Genomic DNA, 16,160 nt, shown 5'->3' with positions numbered 1-16,160 from the left:
CACATTGGGTTTTATCCACCTACCTGTGCAAACTATTTTAGATACAGACTTTTATCCTCTGATACACATTCGTGGTGTGAATCTATAGTGTAAATTGTACCAAAAGAATACTCTTCATATGGCTATGCCTAAGGGCTACTTTGTTGAAATCAAGACACAAATGTCCTTGAGAATGAATGCTCATGTCAAACTTCATTTCTCTTTCATATGTACATATGTATGTATGTATAATGGGAGTCTCAATCAATCAAGCATCTGGCTACAAATACACTTCCACTAGATATCATTGTCAAACTCATATTTTTTCATATAAATCAATAGAGTTTTCAATGCTCTAGGAAAGAAACTGAGTCATTCTTGCTCATTAAAGAATGAGTCATACATGAGTAGCTAGCTGCAACCTGAATAAATGTTCTAGCTCATAAAATTTCTAGCTGGTGCTGAGTTAATGTGATTTAATTCATATGAATAAAGGTGTATATGAAGAGAAAATTGTGGTGAGGCCTTCATATTTTCACTTTTTGTTTGCACATCCATGCCAAGTATATTACATTTCCATGCTGACTTTGCAATGTGTCTTGTTACTGTTTATATAAGCACTAGTCATAATAGGAGAGGTATTGGGCTGAGGTTGGTAGTTCAGTGGTAAAGTGCTTGCCTAGCATGTTCAAAGCCCTGGGTTCTATTTTCAATATGACAGAAAGATACTGATGGGCTGTGATGGAATCTCAATGAGTTTTGCATTCTTTGCTCTGACTCCCAACCCTACTCACTCTCATTGGATCAGGGTTCTCAAAGCATACTTGTCATCCATCCACTTCTTTACTTAACCACCTAGATAAATGTCTACTGCATGTCAAGTTAAGATCAATTTCTTGCTTATACACATTAAGTTGGCCATGCAAAGGCTTGGTACAAATTTTCAACCTCTTTATTTATTTATTTATTTATTTATTTTTTTCAAGTGACCTAACCTTTCAGAACAACCCAGGGCTGACATCGGCTCTCCTACATACAAACTCCTCTTTTACTTCTCAGCCTTTTTTTCCCCCCAGAATTCTTGTTGTTACAAAACCTTTTTATATCTAACTCAAATGCTATATCCTTTGTAATTTTTCCCTGATTCTTTCAACTTGGATGTGTGCCTCATTTAAGTCATCATAGCACTTTGTATTTCAATCAAAGCAAACACTTTGCCATCCTATGTAGTAGACATTAAACAACAACATGGGAATGCATGCTCTGATTATGTTATCTGGAACTACTTTCTAGCATCTATAAAAGCACCTCAAAGAAAAAAAAACCACAGAGCAGGAATAAAACAAATTTTATAAAAGATACAGACTTAAGTTTGTGAAGTCTCTTTTTCTGGAGCTGCTGAGATGGCTCTGGAGGTAAAGATGCTTACAGTCTAGCCAGGCGACCAGAGTTCCATCACGAATACATGGTGAGAGAAGAGGAGCAACCCTCTCAAGCTGTTCTCTACTTCCACACACACTGTGGCATGTGCAGACACACAGACGGACTGACAGACACAAACAAAAATTTTAAAACATAATGATATTTATTTATTCTAAAATAAATAAATGTACACTTTTTTGTACATTCATGTGTATTCATGAATTTCTTGGGCAGTTGTGAGAGACAAAGAAGCCCTGCTTGGATGTAGCCCATGGTAGCTCAGCATCCAAGCGGGTTCTCTAGTAAGGGGAACAGGGACTATTTCTGATATGAACTCAATGGCGAGCTCTTTGACACCCCCACCCTGAGGGAGGAGCAGCCTTGCCAGGCCACAGAAGAGGACAGTGCAGGCAATCCTGAAGAGACCTGATAAGCTAGGGTCAGAAGGAAGGGGAGGAGGACCTCCCCTATCAGTGGACTTGGAAAGGGGCAGGGAGGAGATAAGAGAGGGAGGGTGGGATTGGAAGCGAATGAGGGAGGGGGCTACTGCTGGGATACAAAGTAAATAATCTGTGATTAATATAAAAAATAAGAAAAGAAGTCCTCTCGAGGCATAGAGATTGAACAGTTTAGATCCGTGCAGGTTGTGATATTTTCAAACAAACGCTCACGACAAGCTATGGCTCCAGCCTACAGCAACTTTTTTATTCATTATACTTTAATTTCACATATTTTCCAGAACAATTTATGGGATTTTCAGTTACATAAAAGGCTCCCTTGAGAGTTTCAGTTATACCTCATCCCATATGTTTTTGGTGACGGATTATACTGGTTTTTCTTGCCATTACACCTAACTGGATTCAAAATTTCTGAAATCACTTAAGGGAGGCCAATTATATAAAGAATATATGCCTAATACAAACATTACAATATAGATTATCATGATGATAAGGATAATTATATATGATCTCTTCAATCACTGTAGCATTCTGATAGACATCTTTATAATCATGGGCAGGTAGAATGGTAGATTAATAAATGGAATATATAGGACAAACTGACATTGACATGTTGATAACTTTGAACTCTTTCAGAAACACAGATGATTTCACTTTCAACTTGAACATTTATGTTATGAAAAGAAATATCTCATTGTCTCTGAAACGTTATGATTTACCATTGCAGTGTTCTGAAAGGCTTATTTTATTTTATTTTGTAAAGCAGCTTGCATCAACTTTTTAAAAACTAATATTCACCCTAGCAAATCTAATGACAAAAGTCCTTAAGGAACATCTCATTAGCCTGATAGCACTAGTATACTAGTGTGTAGTTGTTCAACAGAATTCATATTTCCTTCTCAAATGTGCCTTTTCATAAGTGCTAATAGCAACAAATTATGTGCTTATAAGTGCTTCAAAATATGACATACACTTTACATGTCAGCTGGGCAGGGGCAGAGTCTTTTCCTTGAAATGAATCATACAGTTAATCCTAAAGACCTCAGAAGACACTTTGCCTACATTGTAAACAGTAAACACTATAATAAATATACTTATATTTATGAGGAATGCTTCTTCACTATCACTCAATCACCTCCGCTCAGTCCTGATAGCCTTCATGCCTTCTGAGACTGACATTTACTGTCTGAGGGCCCTATTGATAGCTAGACAGACAAGTCTTGCATTTAACATGCCCTGAAATAAAAGTGTTATTTTGTTATTAGAACATTCTCTTCGAGATATCTCTGCATAACAACAACCAGCCAAAAATTCCTTAAGTTATTTTGACACATCTGCTACTATGATTGATATTATATGAATCCCTTTCATCTTGCTTTTTTATATGTTGATGGTTTTACTCAATAGAACAGACTATTGCTCAGTTGAGAATTTGACCATGGTTCTATGTGGCTCTTCTTTGGAGGCTTTAGTTGAGCCTGACTTTGCTTCCTTACTCCTTAATACAAGGCATAACAAGGAGATACAGTTCAATTCATTCTCTACCGCTATATCCTCAATCATAATTTGTGCTACAAGGTATTCGACTTACATCCATCTAAACAAGCTGACCAATTTTGAGCTTAGTGTTGAATTAGAAGTGTACAAAGAAAGCTCTATGTCATTACTTTTCATTTGGGTCCTGTAGACAACAGCTCATTCAGAATTAAACTGTAAACCATTATAATCAGGTCACACAAGAGGTTCACTCAGATTGAGTAGGCACTTCACTCACTATGGCAATCTTTCTGATGTGTGCTGATTCTCCTGTTAAAGTGAATTGTTGAGGTGGTGAGTTTGTAGGTACCACAGTGGACACTTTGTGCTTATAAACTCAGTACTGATTCGGAACACACTAAAGCCTAATGCTCGTTTCTTGCTATTGAAATGGATACAAATTAATGCTGATCATTTCTTTTTTCTTCATAATTTCCTACCATTTTTTTGAAAGACCATCTGGAAGAGAGATCATCAGATGTTACAATGTAAGCAATGTCTTTCCAGATTTTCCTACCAGGGTCATAGTGGTTAAGGTAAGAGCACAGATTTGCTCAGCCCTCAGCAGAGTGACCTTTTATGAATCACCCTGAATTCCCTAAGCCGTGGTTCATGAATCTGTGAAATGAGGAAAATAGTATCCACTTGAAATAGCATTGCAAAAAACAAAGTAGAAAATTATTTCAGGTTAAATACTGAATGAGAATTTGTCACACAGTAATTAACAAATATCTCCACCTTCCTGTTCATAGTTGTTTGTAAAATGTCTCACCCAAACAGAAACACTATGATAGAATTTCAGATGTAACACAATTATAAGCGCAGAGAACAGTGGACTCTTTTCTCAACGATTTTCATAATTCTTGGGCTCCCTTAAAAACATTCTAAACTCACACCTGAAATTTTGCTATCATATCTGGGTTACTGCAGCTGTCTATCTCCCCTCTAGCTCCCCCAAGATGTGTTTTCCATGTAGCAGCCACATTTGTCCTCTCTGCTACTAACTCCTCTCATCTTTGTTTTTCTCATGTTTCCAGTATATAGGTTCAATAAAAATAGGTTCTTAGCAAGTGATAGTTTAGTAGCTATAATTGGAAAGACAAAATATCCTACTGGGGACTCCTTTCCTTTCCATAATTTTATATGGAAAAGTTTGCATCTTAACATGTACAGAAATGGAAATGAAATTGACAGCAGATCAACTAGTTGACTTCTTCAAATTCTGATTAGTTCTGGGTTTTGCTTGTTATACAAATTGCAAACACTAGCTGAACACAAATGTTTATCATTCTCTGTTTTGTAACTGTGGATGAAAATTGAATCAGCAGCTTGCCAACTTGAATTGATGGGTGGTATTCTTAAACTGTGTGCCAAAATACACTCTTTATTGAATTGTTTTTGTCACAGTATTTTCTTACAATAATGGGAAAAAAAAAACCACAAGCAATACTTGAGGATTTTATTTTTTTCTGACATAATTCCATGCATATAGTAGAATTGGAAACTGAAGCTCTATGCAGCTTCCTTGAAATTCTTTCAAAAATAATTTTAAATGAGTATTTCTTGCCTTGGGCATGAAAATACTAATAACTATGTCATCCCCATTAGTAAAAGTTAAGTTAAGCAGAGAACATATTAATAGTGACACACGGAACAACTGTAATGAAGCTGGGATTTTCTCGTCCATTTGGCAGATTTTAAGAAGCATTACATAGTTTTAACTTTCAACATCATACTTGAACAATTTTATGTTAAAATACTGTCTTTAAATTTATTACCATCAACTAGTTAGTGAATGCTTCCCCTCACTCAGGATCTGTTTATAGTCTGTAAAGAGCATAGAATCAAAGGGAGGATTGATAAGCGGACATTCCTTTTGGGCTGGCTTGTTGCTTTCCATTCCCTCTTTGGAGAAAAGCAAAGGTGTGGTCTGCCAATTTTATTCTTTCTACTTGAAAAGACATATGAAACATCCCCAAGAATATTTTCCTCATGCTAAAGTCAGCTCTAAGAGAAATCCACTTCAGGTTATAACTGTCTGCCTGCCTCCCACGCCAGTTCTTAGGTGAGTCTGTGTTATAGCACCTGGTTCAGTTTGGGGTTGTTTGTTTGTTGATTGATTTTATGTCTTGTGCTGTTTCTCAGCTGGGAATAGCTGCTAAATAATCATGCTTGTGGAAGGAAGGAATCAATGGACCCTGGAAACAGATATTTACAAAGCGCTGTGCTATGCACCTTAAGACACTTACAAATGCACCATTCCCAGGCTCGGCTGAATGCTGAAATTAACAGGAAGGTTGAAAACAACACTGATGCCTGGATTCTACCATTGAGACTTTACTTTGATGGCATATACAGCATACACATTAGAGATTTTTTTTTTCTCGCATCTCCGGGTAATTCTTATGTGGAAGAGAGCTGGAGAACAGCTGGCTCCTGGGACCTGAGCATCCCAGAACACCTTTACTGAGGGTCTCAGCTGAGTCTAGGGACCAGTGGCTTCTGCTGTCTTAATCTTAAGAACACCATCTTCCTGTAGCCCTCCACATTGGCTCATATCTCTCTGTGACTCTGAGAAATGGGAGATTGTGTTTTTTAGACGAGGAAGATATGCTGAAGTCTCATGCAAGAGCTTTGGTAAATTCTATGGTAAAAGAAACCTTATCTTAGTCCTGGGTAAGACTTCTTGGGAGAAGGGTGTCAATGAAGAGCAAACTCAGCTTGCAACATCCCCTTGAATTGGAGGGCCTGCATTCTAGGCAAGTCCTTTACCACTGAGTTACACCTTCAGCCCTATTAGTGCTTTCTTTTTCACTGTGTGTATGTTTGTGTGTGAGCACATGTGTGTGCACATGGGTGTGGTGTGTCCAACTGGATTAACATTAATTATCAGTAATGTGGAGAAACCAAAGATCAAATACTCCCAAAGCCACAAAGAAAGAAACCACACACAGCATTCAGTACTGACTGAATTGCACCATCAGTTCAGGAAGGGAAGGACCAACATTACCATTTTCTATAAAGGATAAAAACAACAACAAAAAGATTAGCCTTGAGAGGCAGATTGGATGCTTCAACGACAGTGCATGTTGTTTGCCTTGCACTTGATTTTTTTCTTTTCTTTCAAGACAGGGTCTCTCTGTGTAGCGTTGGCTGTCCTGGACTCAATTTATAGAACAGGCTGGCCTCAAACTCACAGCGATCCATCAGCCTCTGCCTTCCAGAGTGCTGGGATTACTGGCATGTGCCACCATGCCTGGCTTGACTTGGTTTTCTTACTAGATAATTTTCCAAGTCAGACAACAATATATATGTCATGATCCCTTTGGGGGGGGTCTACTGACCTTCCATGTGGGCTGTCAAAGACCATCAGAAAAGAGGGAAATTTATATTAGTAGCAAAATTACAGTTATGAAGCAGCAATGAAAACAATTTTATGGTTGGAGTCACCTCAACATGAGGAACTGTATTAAAGGGCTGCATCATTAAGAAGGCTGAGAACCACTGCCCTACAGTCTCACTTGACAGCTCAGACTGCTCAGCTGAGGAAGAGGTGATGAGAAAAGCTCACAAGGACTTCCAGAGTTTATAACCATATTGAGATGTCAAATCCAGGATGCTCAGCATAGTCTAGGATCTAGATAATGAGAAGAACAGAGTGGGAGTGAGAGGGAGAGTACACAAGGCAGAAATGGAAGAGCAAAGGACCCCAGAGAAAGTTAACTACTTTTTAAATTTTATTTTTATTTTTATTAATTACTGTTCGTTTATTTTGCATCCCCTTGTAGCTCCCTCCCTCTTCCCCTCCCAATCCTACTCTCCCTTCTCCTTCCCCACCCATGCCCCTCCCCTAGTCCACTAATATGGGAGGTCCTCCTCCCCTTCCCTCTGATCCTAGTCTATCAGGTCTCATCAGGAGTGGCTGCAGTGTCTTCTTCTGTGGCCTAGTAAGGCTGCTCCCTCTTTAGTGGGAGGTGATCAAAGAGCAGGCCAATCAGTTTCTGTCAGAGATAGTCCCTGTCCCCATTAGTATGAAACCCATTTGGACACTGAAATGCCATGGGCTACCTCTGTGCAGGGGTTCCAGGTCATCTCCATGAGTGTTCCTTGGCTGGAGTATCAGTTTCAGAAAAGATCCCTGTGCCCGAACTTTTTGGATCTGTTGCTTTCCTTGTGGAGCTTCTGTTCTCTCCAGGTCTTACTATGTCCCACTTCTTTCATAAGATTCCCTGCACTCTGCCCAAAGTTTGGCTCTGGGTCTCAGCATCTGCCTCAATATCCTGCAGGGCAGAGCCTTTCAGAGGCCCTCTGTGGTAGGCTCCTGTCCTGTTCCCTGTTTTATCCCTCCTCTGATGTCCAATTAAAAAATGGGGTACAGAGCTAAACAGAGAATTCTCAATAGAGGAATATTGAATGGCAGAGAAACACTTAAAGAAATGTTCAATGTCCTTAGTCATCAGGGAAATGCAAGTCAAAATGACCCTGAGAAAGTTAACTACTTTTAAATATATGTTTTAAAAATACATTCTTTGAGAATTTCATACACATATACCTTTTAAAATAACAGAATTTCTTTTTTTCCTGTTGGCAACAGAAACATATTTAAAATGATTTGAAGGATTTTTACACAAAGTAAGTCTTGAATTTACCATAATAGCCACATGGGATACTTGTTAGATTCCCCATCAAAGCTATTCATCTGTGACTACTCAAATATTAAAGACAGACACGCATCATGGGTGGTGGAATGAGTACTGGGAGAAGAGTGTTTATGAAGTTACATATTGACTTGCTATCACCAGGGACATCCCTTGACAAAGCCTGGAAATGCACACTGTCAATATTTATGCTTAAGAGACACATTGAGATGGTGTGGAGCCATGTCTAACGACAGCTGTGCAAATGGTTCATGTTGTGGTGCTTTCCAGACTGAAATATCCATTTGGCAATTCCTAGTTGTGTGCAAACACTGAAAATATGTTCACTTTTGATATGTAGCAGAATCCAATTTGGGATTTTGATGTTAACCCAGGAAGGACCATCTATTCTTCATGCTCTCTCTCCAGTCTGTCTTCCTTACACTTCTTCCTATAGACAATCCACATAGCCCTGGCTCTCCCTAGAGAAGTTCCCAGAGCTCTTTTGTGCTATCATAAACACGGGAGTGAAGCATTGGCTGGAAATGTAAACTTGGATCAGGCTTCCAAAACACAACAGAACAATTGGTGGTCTTGTCAAGTCCAGTCCTTTCATTGGACAAAACCATAGCCTCGTCTAGGCCGCATTGTTTATACGGTTCATCCCCGTATATAAACTATTTTTTTTAAATTATGGGAGCCCCACGTTTAAAAGTGCAATGAGTCTTTGTTTAGAAAAGGCAATTTATCTGTCTCTTGAATTGGTAAAGCCTTTTCTCCTTCCTCTTACAGCCCAAAGCAAATCAAAGTGATGTTGGCTCTTTAATTGCATCACAGTCACAATGAACTTGCTGATTGTAGAGATGTCTTTGCAGCACTTTAAATCATCTTTTAGGATCCTGTAGTTGTGGGATCAGCAATGTTGCTTCGTGAGCTGCGACTCACAGAAAATATGTGCACTCGAGGTTAGGCAGACACACATGCAAACACATGCAATTCCCATGGTTTTGACAGATTTTATTAGGAAAGGATTTTCCCCTTGGCTCTATATCCACCATCTGTAGCCATGCTAATTAAACAAAGTGGAATACCCTAGGTTTATGGGGTGAAAAGCTCCTGTTGGCAGGATGGCCATCTATAAACCAGAATAATGAAGGGGCAAAATAGGGATCACTAAAATTAGTCCCTAATTGAAGATAAAATATATCTTTGAAGATGTACCAAACATGTACTGGGGGTGCTGCTTATACAAAAGGAAATAATGTACTTGTGAGAAAGGAAATGCCTTTTGGAGACAGGACTAACTTAGGCCTCTCCAGCTTTAAAAGTCCCTGTGCCCTGTTTTATGGCTGTGGTGAGAAAGAAGCAAGGTAAATATACAAGGCCACCCACTGACACATAGATCCATTGCCCTGTGTGTGTTCTCACTGTAAAAATACACATGGCCACACACACACACACACACACACACACACACACACACACACACGCACGCACGCACACACGCAACCACACATGTGTACAAATAGTGTGTCTTGGGAATTATTTCAGCACAATTATGGAAATTGAAACTAGTACACAACATATATGGGCCATATTTAGCACAGAATAATCTAACAATTCAAGCTGCTATCTTTCTTCCTTCTTGTCCTTCTTTGGTAATTTACTCTTACACAAATATCAAATGAGAAAATACCATTTTGAAAAATATAACGATATTAGAAATCTTAACTTGTCCCATGCGATTTCATGTATTATATACTAGCATAGACATGGAGTCAGGAGGAAACACAACAATGTCATATAGATACATGTCTATATATGCACATATAATGTTAATATCATGTGGGGAAATCTGAGGCTTGCAACTTGATCATTAACTTGGTTTCTATTTAACCTCCCATTTTGTGGCTATTGGGATGAAAGCCTGCCATTATTTATAATTCCTTCCTGGTGTTTACTCGTTTGTATGATCACACCTCGAGTATGAACTGAATTTAGTGACATTCTGAAAACTGAAATTTGGAAAGAATGGCAAGGATCTGGACTTGTGGTTACATAATAAAGGACCATTCATGGAGATAACCTAGAATCCCTGCACAGATGGATACAGCTCAGTGTACAAGTGGGTTCCTTAGTAATGGGAACAGGGACTGTCTCTGACATGAACTCAGTGGCCTGCTCTTTGATCACCTCCCCCCTGAGGGGGGAACAGCTTTACCATGCCAGAGAGGAAGACAATGCAGCCAGTCCTGATGAGACCTGATAGGCTAGAGTCAGATGGAAGGGGAGGAGGACCTCCCCTATCAGTGGAGAGGCATGGGAGGAGAAGAGGGAGGGTGTGATTGGAAGTGTATGAAAGAGGGGGCTACAGCTGGGATGCAAAATGAATAAACTGTAATTAATTAAAAAAATAAAAATCCTATCAACGAAAAAAAAAACTGTGTCTCTTTTTTCCTGCCTTGCTTGTTTTTTTTTTGTTTTGTTTTTTTTTGTTTTGTTTTTTTTTGTTTGTTTGTTTGTTTTCTCTTTCTCATCCCATTCTGTCACTTGGTGCAGTAAGATATCATTCTGGGAACTATCCCATAAAGATGCTCATACAGAAAGAAACCAAAGGAGGCCTCTGGCCAGAAACTCAAAAGGAAATGAAGATCCACCAGTGAGGAGCTACATCCTCCATCCACGCAAGTGAGTCTAGCCTGGATCATTCTAGGATGAGCCTTGCGATAACTGTATCTCCCACATTTCAACCATTGCCTTAGGCCACATTCATGGCTTCAGAGTGCTATAGATAAGTTTCCTAATTACTAACTCTAAGAAACAATGTGCTAGTAAACACTATCATCTGGGCATGTGCACATGCACTTTATGGGTGTATGTGTATGTGACTGTACATGGCTGCCTCTGTGCTCATGGAGGTCAGAGGAGGGCTTCCAGTGTGCTGCTCTGTTAACTCTCCCCCTTTTCCCCTTGAGACAAGTTTTCTCACTGAACTTGGAGCTAGGCTAGTAGCCAGAAATGTTCAGCAATTCTATACCCTGGCCCAGGGCACTGGGCTTACAGGGGCCTGCACAGCCACTCCACCTTCGTGCATGGCGCCAGGGATCCAAACGCCAGCCTTCATCCTTGCATAGCCGGTGCTCTTACCCGAGAAAAAGCTCAGTACTTTCTCCAGTACCAGTGCTATTGTTTTAAGCTCCAGGTATGTTTGTAATTGCTTATATAGCAATAAGTAGCCAATACACAAGAACCGGAAACACTCATTATCAAAATTTGTTGGCAAATTTTAAATTATGAAGAGACAAACTGTACACATCCAAAATTTAAATTTAGCATATTTTATTCTCACTTTCCTTTCTCTTTTAAATGTCTTATTTTGGGTCCAGTAATTTTTTTCTATTTGAAACAATCTGTTAGTAAAACTGATCCAAGTGGTAAAATTTTCTCACATTCATTACTTGGGTAACTGTATTTTATCCACTCACATTATAGATTTGCTATATTTTAATTTTTATATTTATTTTTTGAATTGTTTGAGAGTTTTCATGAATGCATGGATATAAAATGATTTGATCAAATTACTTCACCTCCTTCCCTTTAATTCCCTCCTTATTGTCATGAGCACTTTCCCTCCCAACATCACATGCTCTTTTTACAACCCAGTGAGTCTACTTACTGTATCTATCTGAGCATATGTATAGGACTTTCTGTGAGAGCATCAGTAGCTTCTCATAGTGTATATCCATGAAGAAAACTGACCTTCTTCTCCCTCCCTCCCTCTTTCAGCAGCCATCAATTGCCAATTGCTCCTCAGAGATGGGTCAGATTTCATGAGCCTCCCCCCATTCCACTCTGGGATTCTGGCTGGCTTGATCTGATTCAGACTTTCTGCATGAAACCATAGCTGTTGTGAGTTGTACGCAATGACCCAGTAATATCTGGCATATACAACTTGGCTGCAGATGTTTACCATCTCTAGCTTGTAAAGTCTTTCTTCCCTTGCTTCCTCTGAGCCATGGGTGGAAGGTTGTGATATAGATGTATTTAATGCCAAGCAATCCATAATCTCTTCTTCTTTGAACTTTGACCAGTTGTGGGTTATCTCTGTATTAGTCGCCATTTGTTGCAACAAGACTCTTATCTAATGAAGGTTGAGAGAAGCACTAATCTATAGGTATAAACATAAGAACTTGGAGGGCAATTTCTATTATGTCCATTTTTATAGTACAACAATATTAGGTTTGCTCCTAAGGCCTTTGGGTGAGGAGTCAGGGGAGGCAGTTAGCAGTGCCAGGCATGAGTTCTGTCTTGTAGAGCAAGATTTAAATATCACCAGAAAGTGGTTGCTTATTCCTCTAACATCCTTGCCGTTACTGAACAGGTGGAAATGTCTTGCTAGGCAGGTTGTTATTGTAGCTCCCTCGGTTTAAATCTGAGTAAAACTATGATGACTTTTCTCCCTAGTAACACGCATAGGACCTTCCACCTTTGTGAAAGCTAGCCAGTAGGAACAAAGCAGGCCAACTGGGACCAGCTTGATTTTCCCATGTCCTATAACTCAAGTATGTGGTGTCTTCAGCAATAGGTTAGCATCAAGTTCTAGAAAGTAACAAAGAACAATGATAAGAACATATGAAGTTTTGGGGAAGGGCTACGGTACCTCACTGACCAACAACTTGAAAAAGAGGTAAGCTGGAGATGGTACTGGGATTTTTATTTGATAGCCTTTGGTGTCTGGGAGAGGCACTGTCCTCTTATTATAAGCTAACTACACTTAAGCTCCCTTTATATGTCTATGTGACTATATTGTAGAAAGCTTCTACAGATTTAAGAGTTTCCATTTCAAAATATTCTTTACTGAAGCATTATCAGTTTACATCCTGTGATTGTCACAGCTTTAGCAGCAGCGCTCTGGTCCTGCATCTCTATATACTGTATACTGGAGTTTCTTTGTACATATTTGCAAAATTTCATAACTTACATCCAGCAAGGTCACATTTGGAGATTATGCCTCATGTTTTAAGGACACAATTAAGGTTGAGTTAGGTCATAAAGACTAGTCCAGTGTTGTATGAAAAGAGAGAACGTTAGCACTCCTCTTGACAAGGATGGAAGAGGCCCCTGGGCCTAACAACACACATACGGTTAAGACTAGTCTAGTAGGACTAGTGCCCTTATAGGAAGAGACAGCAGAGACATCTTTGTATCCCTGAAGGTGTGTCATTAAGCAATGCCAGTGCACGAGGAGATGGCAACCTGCAAGCCAGGCGATGAGGCTGTGAACTAAAGCCACCTTCTTGAAAGCCTGATTCTGCATTTCTCAGCATCAGCAACTATGACCAATGTATTTCTGTTTAAACCACCAAATTTGCATTTCTCTAAGGCTACTGAAGGTGACTAATAGTTACTCATTTTTTGTTCTTTCAATAATAAAGGGATAAAGTATCAAGAATAAATAGAGGCAGCTGAAGGAAAGACTCCTTTATTACATATAAGGAAAAAATCTTTTATAAAAATTAATCTATAATTTAATAGGCAGTTAACCATGTTGGAACTTAAGTTGCCTACTGTTGAGGGTAACTTGACATTTACTAACAGTTTGTTTCTCCTTGGAATGTCCTTTAAAACATATACAAGCTTTAGGATTTATTTAGTTTAAAGACCCTAGCCTCATACCCTTATCCTACTTCATTCACTGTAAAAAAAATTTTTATGTTTTTGTTTTTTAAGACAGGGTTTCTCTGTATAGTCTTGGTTGTCTTGAACTCACTTTATAGACCAAGCTGGCCTTGAACTCACAGAGATCAGCCTGCCTCTGCCTCCTGGAGTGCTGGGATTACATGTACGGGCCACCACACCCTGCTCTGAAATATTTTTTAAAGAGTTTCAGCCAAGTCAATCAACAAATAGAAGTGGTACTTTGGCTAGCAGTATGATTACTTTTTGGATCTGCTCCTTAAGTTTTTCCAACATACCTGTCCAACCTACCTGCAGAGTTTCAAATGACTTCACACTTTATGAAACGAAACCCAAATTAACTATAATAAAATTGAAATAAAAGAAAAAACACACACACACACACTCACACACATACCAGGCAACTGGATTCAGCCTGTAGCACACCTATACTTTTTCCTACAAGGGAAGCTTCTAGCTTTCTGAAAATAGAGCATTGCTCTGAGGATGGGTCCTGAAAATGCTTGCATCCTCAGATGCACCTGCTCATGGGCTCTTTGGACCACTTGGATGTGGATACTTAGAGACTTGGAAGGAGCAGTAAGAATAAGGAGAAGTAGGAGACAGCCATAACAGTACTCTCTACTCTTGCAGGCAAAAGTCAAGGAGCCCCTAGAAGGATCCCAGGATGCATGTTTCTTCAGTGTCCTGTCAGTCTGTGGTCTGCTGTTCATGAGACAGAGTCTATCTGGTTTCATATTCTTCCAGGGAATTTACATTACACATCTTTCATGACAGATGGCATTTGGAAAATTGGTTTTGATTAAATTAAACACTAGTTTGTTTCTTGAAACTAAAGCTTGAGTGATGTTTGCATGGACTTAAAATCATAGAGACAGCCTATGTTACTATGAGATAACTCATCACACCTGGCTATTTTATGGGTGCTAATAGAATTTTATATATCTGTACATAGCTTTTTTAACAGCTCTAATCTGGACTAATTTCTCTAAGATATACCTAAAGATTTACTTTAGCTCAAAAACAAAGCTGAAAATCACTGGCTATTTTATATTCTGCCTGAAAGCTTAAGTGACATGGGCTAATAGGGAAGCCATTTGTCACAATTATGAAGGGAATTGGTTTCCCAGGTTATCCTTTTTGTACTGGGCAGATTTACAAGGGAAAGTCACTCTTTTGTGATATTAAGTAAAGATTTCATTTTCCACAGCTGATTACCCATGTAGGAGACTGCTCAGCCTGAAGTCTCCTGTCATTTAATGGGTGACAGTGGTAATTTTCTGCTCAATTGCTAATGGTCTCTCTAACCTCCATAGAGGATAAGGGTACAAGATAGCTAACCCACGGCTTGAGATACATATTCAGGCTCTGGCTAACTAGAACCACGAGGGTATGGGCATCTTTTAAGGCTCCTTTAGATTTAGGAAAGAGAAGGTTAGGACTATGGATTCCTTTCTCCTCCCAATTTCTGAGAACCAGGTCACTGTACCGAGACCTGGCCACTATGAGCTATGTTTGATATGGTGACATATTTGCATAAACTCTGCAGGGAGGAATGGTTGAGAAGGTAATGGACTACTAGAAATAACAAGGACTCAGTGAAGTATGTTGGCTGCATAGTTTTCAGCAGGATGAAGACAATTGTTGCAAGAAAAAGCAAGTGAAACTGTCAGCCAAAGGTATCAAAAGTGACTTATGGATGGTCCTATTTCCAAAGAGCATGAAGGAAGTAGTGTAGGTGAAGTCATTTTATCATAATTTTAGAAGTCAGGTTATCAACATTTTAGAAGGCTACTTAGGTGATTTAAATGTGAGGACACATTCTTCCTCCTTCTGGTGATTCCTCTATATTCTTCTTGGAGTGGATGTAGCCTGAGTTTAGGGTAGCTGGTGGGAGTTTGAATAAAAAGTGGGCTAGAAATATCAGTGGGCTCTATATCTATCTATCTATCTATCTATCTATCTATCTATCTATCTATCTATCATCAGTCTGTCTGTTTTTCCTTCTGTCAATCTATGTATGTATGTATGTATGTATCTATCTATCTATCATCAGTCTGTCTGTTTTTCCTTCTGTCAATCTTTGTATGTATGTATGTATGTATGTATCTATCTATCTATCTATCTATCTATCTATCTATCTAATGTATCTATCATCTATCTCTATCCATCTATATATCTATCTACCATCTTACTGTCTTTCTGTCACTGTATGTATCATCTATCTATCTATCATATAGCTATTTATGCATCATCTATCATTGATCTATCATCATCACCATCTATCATTTATCTATCATCTATTCCTTATGCACCTAGTAGCTATCCAGCTTCAGCTACAAGTGTTGTGTGATAAATTTCTTCTTCCTTTAAAGATTACACAAATGCCCTAGAGCTTCTGTGATCCTTTTGATCCAAACATATGTAACTG

The 16,160-nt window shown here is 39.0% G+C and overlaps 1 protein-coding gene and 1 pseudogene across 1 annotated transcript in view; one reads left to right on the top strand and one right to left on the bottom strand.

Annotated features, from left to right (window-relative positions):
• The window catches only part of Fbxl7 (F-box and leucine rich repeat protein 7), a 379,632-nt gene that overhangs the window by 29,271 nt on the left and 334,201 nt on the right, over positions 1–16,160 (bottom strand). The gene's annotated exons all lie outside the window — the stretch shown is intronic.
• On the top strand, positions 13,097–13,210 carry LOC132653412 (U6atac minor spliceosomal RNA; annotated as a pseudogene).

Source organism: Meriones unguiculatus, chromosome 3, assembly GCF_030254825.1.
Source record: "Meriones unguiculatus strain TT.TT164.6M chromosome 3, Bangor_MerUng_6.1, whole genome shotgun sequence".
Taxonomy (NCBI): Eukaryota; Metazoa; Chordata; class Mammalia; order Rodentia; family Muridae; genus Meriones; species Meriones unguiculatus.
This window is presented reverse-complemented; position numbering and strand designations above follow the sequence as displayed.